General features: G+C 41.8%; 2 pseudogenes; both read right to left on the bottom strand.

The window, feature by feature from the left end:
* Positions 1905–2727, bottom strand: LOC8075809 (annotated as a pseudogene).
* On the bottom strand, positions 3660–4917 carry LOC8075808 (annotated as a pseudogene).

Here is a 5142-nt window from a genome sequence, read left to right as displayed (position 1 = left end):
ATCTATTATGCTCGGTTAGTGTCACGCACGCCGGAGCTTATGCATGACATGCGTGTTCTGTGCTTGACACATGACTGGTTTGTGCGAAAGCACAACCGCAGCATGGTCTGGACTTTTTCGTGCCATGGCACAAGAAGCATGGATCATTGCATGAGGTTCAGACCTGGTGGCCACAACTTTGTAATCAAGTTTTTCTGTTTATAAGAAAATCAATAGGGTCAACACATGCTGCCACTCTGCTGACATCATTTCGTCTCCACACCCAGCAGCTCGCCAGAGTTCATGTACTCCGGCTGTCTTCTGGCATGAACCACATGTACACAAATATTTTTAAACGGAGTCCGACAGTAATATTTTCTGATGGTACCAGACCAATAAAAAGGAGAATCGTTGTATGGTTGTTGTTTTGTACAGCTTTAGTTCTGTTTTCTCCCCCCGCTCCCAAAAAAATAGTGCTTCTATTCTAGTGACAGCACTCATTTCAGGTTGCCTTAAATGATTTTTTTTTTCTGCTTTTGAATGGAACCAGATAGTACTACAGTGTGAACCAGATAGGTGCTTGAACTCTATATGTGCAATCAAGGTGGGAATCCCTATTGTGAAAGCGCTAGTGATGATGGGTTGCTCATCTGAACAATCAGTGAAAGGGAAGCTCGTCAGAATTGAATTTCTAATGGTATGTAACTAAAGCTTATCACAATTAAATTTTTGAGAAATCTTATCACAATTAATTTGCTCCCTATGAAATACAGGTTTTCGGCTATACCTTCTTACTGAATTCTGAAAAGTTCTATTTCAGTGATATTTTCTCGTTCTCAATCTTCCACACTATAGTCTGAACGTTGTGTCCCGATGATGCAGGGCCTGCAATCACAGACTACATACTGTCCAAAACCCTATATGACTATATGTACCCACTTTGTCAGCTGCAAATTCTTATTGTATTAGCGATACAGGTTATATCTAATTGAATCATGACTGCACTAACTGTGTATATAATATTTCATTGCCAGGTCCACCTAATTACTTGTGGTTATTCTTGCTGATCAATTTACCTTCCATTTTTGAACAGGCACAATTTCTACTTTCCCAATTGGAAACTACAAAATTATTTCATCACATTTGTTAGCAGATCCTTTTAACTCAAACTTTGTCGCAAACAAGTAATTCGTGGCGATACATTATGGGTGTTTTTGGTTTGAGGAATGAGGTGATCCATCTTCTTCCCACTCCTCATTTTTGTATTTGGTTTGTGGAATGGAATGAGTTGATCTATCACCACCTTATTCCTCACAAGCTAATAATTAGTATATGCATGAGGAATGAGTTGATTCTATCAAAATTGATGGAATGAACTTATGATGCATCACCCCATGAAGCATGGGATGACTCCACAAACCGAACACATCATATGTAACCATATTGATACATGCTTAGCTCACTTCATGAACTTGTGCTTTTTTAAATTCAAGGTGAACTCGTATAGTTCCAGACAGGAACCTAACTCTTTAACGAAGTAGTTGCTCTGTGCCTTTCCCTGCCAAATGACCCGTAGCAAAACCCTGCCTCATGATCCCAAAAAAAAAGGTTCGTGCTCAGTTTAGTTTCTAAAAAATTTCAAGATTCTATCACATCAAATTTTTGGACGTATGTATGGAGCATTAAATAAAGATGAAAAAATAACTAATTGCACAGTTTGTCTATAATTTACAAAGCGAATCTTTTAAACCTATTTAGTCCATGGTTGGACAATAATTGCCAAATACAAACGAAAATTTCACGAACTAAACAAGGCCAAAGATACTATTTTTCTTTGTCTACCAAAACATGGTGTTACAAATATTCTTGAGGACAACGTTATGGCCAAAACGCCGGCGATGACATTGTGTTGTGAATAAATAATAATCAAGAAAACACAAAGGCAGCAAAGGCTGCAGTCATCGCAACGACCCACACGGCCACAGTCCCCACCGGCGCCGCGCCGGAGAGCGGCTCGTAGTATGACGGCGGCACCGACGGGAGACCGCGGCCGGCGCTGCAGAGCTTGTAGACCGTGGCGTTCGTCGTGTGCACCACCGTGTTGCCGGTGTCCGTCTTGAAGCCTTGCGACATATTGAGCACGGCACACGCGTCACACATGTCTGTAACTAGTCACTAGTGTCGGATGGATCGAGCTCCTACGTACTTCCGTATCCATAAAAAAATCATTCTAGACGTCAAACATTAAGAATATAAATCATAAATAATTTTAAGTTGTTGAGTTTGAAAATATGAAAACCATATGATTAGATTTATCTTAAAAATTATTTTATAAAAATATACATATAATATTTTTTGATAAATATTTTTATAAAAAAAAATTAAAGTTAGACTTTAGAGAATATGTTAAACAACTTTTTTACACCTATGGAGGGAGTTGGACTTGGACGGGGGAAGGAGAGAGTGAAAACTCACTGAGGTAGTCGCCGAGGTAGAAGGTGCGGTTCACAGCCCAGGCGGAGTAGTTGGCGGCAGAGGCGTTCGCCTTCCACTCAAAGAACCACCCGGTGTTGTCACCCCCGGCGTGGTTCGTGCCAAACGTCGGCAATGGCGCCATCGTGTTCTTGGTCGGGCTCGCCGTTGAATTGGCCGCGGAGCTTGTGCTCGCTGTCGTGTTGCCTGCGGCTGCAGCGGTCGTTACGGCAAAACGGCGACTGCTACTCGGAAAATCATTGTAGGAATGCCCATGGTCACAAGCTGATGAATTGGTGATGTTGTGCTGCTAATGCTAGATTTCTGTCAGAAAACTTCTGATGCTAAATGGGCGACTATTCTTGAGTGAGGGGTGAGGACTAAATTAATGGCGATGTCAACGGTTTATATGGCATCTAGGTGGGGGCGGCGCCGGCCTGGGAAAGCTCCAGCCACCTGGCTAGGCACCATGCTGTGGCCGGTGACACAGATCTATGGACTGGTAAAAATAGTCACAGTAACTGACAATGGTAACCTTGTGACCAAACTGCGTACGGAAATGGTGTTCACTTCATCAGATCTTTATTTATGATAATAAGTTTAAAAAATAATTACTGTTCAGCGGACCTTGATAATAAATATTGCTATTGTTGTGTTGAGTGAAGCTAACAATCTTCAGTGCAGAAAATTTCTTACATGATGCTGATTCGGAGCAACGTCAAGCATTTTGTTTTGACAGTTGTTACTGTATATTTACCTCACAAATGTCATATTTCACATACAACAATGGGGGCATTGTTCTCGTACAATCATCATGTTTTCCGAGCTCGTTTCTGGAGCTGGAGGTACTGGTGTAGTCATGTTCCTGTAGTCTGTAGATCATCTTAACATTTTAGTGTCTGATTTCTGAGTACTACAACTCAAGTTTCTGACTTCTAAGTACCACAACACTAGAACCATTGCTGTGAATGAACCCTTGCAAAGATACCATGCCTGCGACCTGCTGCGGTGATTGAAGTTTGGACTCAGTTACCATCATGATCTAGCGACGTGGTTCAGTTTTCTGGTTCAGAGACTAGGATTTGCCCTTTGCACATCAGCTAATTGCTTTCAGATCTTGAATATAGAGCTTCTATATGAGACTACCTTCAGATCTTGAATATAGAGCTTCTATATAAAACTAGTACGAACCTATTTTTATAGTCCAGTTATTTGATGTCCCCAGATCCATCTTCACTCTTCGAGTCACTTAGCATAGGCATGAATGCTGCAAGAAGAACAACAACCTTATTTGCTAGGAACCCTGCGGTGCCAACAAAGACCTCTGTCGGTGTAAGTTCAAAGCTATCACCTCCAGCACCATACTTCAGTGGAACTGCGCCTGCAACCAGTACTAGTGATAGTATCAACCATGGCCTCCTTACACCACTGAAACCTGTTACCGAGGGCTGTGCACTGCCAGCTTCTGAAGGTGAAGTGATCACTGGCAAACCATCAACTGATCTTTGGAGCAGCAACAGATAGAGAAACCCACCAATGCCCCCTATCAGGAACAAATAGGCGGCGCTATCATTGGAAGCCAGTGATCACTATAGATGCATCATAGAGCAGCAGAGATTGTTTGAGGTCAGCGTACTCTCTTAACCCATCCTCTCTTAGTTCCTTAACGCTTGAAGCTTTGCTTTCTGAGGATAACAACCCTTCTTGAAGATCGGAAAGGCCGACTCCTGAGAGGTCAGTGACAGCCACAGGCCTTGCTTCAACTACTGAAGCTCCATCATCTCCAAGAAGCTCATTTATTTTCTCAAAAGTGTACTGCAAACCATTGAACTTCTGTTCAGGAGTTCCATTAATTTCTTTAGGTGGATCAACCGGTCCATGTATTACTTTCAAGCTCAAACCATCTAATCTCCATGAACCTGACCTTCAAGGATAAGATTAATAAACAAAGGATAGAAAACACTCATCAGGTGAACATACTGCCATTACATGAAATGGGATGTACCTGATTCTAGACCGATCCAGACTTCTTTAATCCTTTTCAGTTTTGAGGCCTTGAAAGTGACAACATCAACTGAACCACTTTGGAAGGGTATCAGTTGCGCTGTCTTAATTCCAAGTGTAGGTTGACCCAAATAGATTGCCGGTACTCTTTGTAGCAAGGAGTCACCATCAACATCAATCAAGCACATTAAGATTGCAGAATTTTTCTCCAAAGATGAACTATATTCTCTACTTGTGCTAAGCTCCAGCATATAGAATGCATCAGCGTCATCTAGTATGGTTGTGTTAAATATCTCCTCAGGAACAGTATTGGGATATGTCTTTAGTTCCTCCGCTGGAAGAAGGCGTGAAGGCTTTACAGAGGGCACCAGATCTGCAGAGTTGAAGGAACAACGGTCATTTGGTCACTGAATGGTATGGATACAATGGTAAATTTTCACAACCAACAAACAGAGCTTTCATGGTGTCAATACTAAAATAAAATGAGAAATTAATTAGGAGAAAACAAACAGAGCTTTCATGCTGCATGAAAACGTGCATCATCTTATTTTGAGTTTGCATGAGTTCCTCCACGGTAATTGGGGCATTGCCACCATTGCCATTGCCACGGCCTCTGCCTCTACCTCTTCCCCTTGCTGCCATCTGCATTCCAAGGTATATAAACACATCTTAGTAATGTCCAACATG

This window comes from Sorghum bicolor, chromosome 5, assembly GCF_000003195.3.
Source record: "Sorghum bicolor cultivar BTx623 chromosome 5, Sorghum_bicolor_NCBIv3, whole genome shotgun sequence".
Classification (NCBI taxonomy): Eukaryota; Viridiplantae; Streptophyta; class Magnoliopsida; order Poales; family Poaceae; genus Sorghum; species Sorghum bicolor.
The sequence above is the reverse complement of the archived record's forward strand: the minus strand, read 5'-3'. Positions and strand labels throughout refer to the sequence as shown.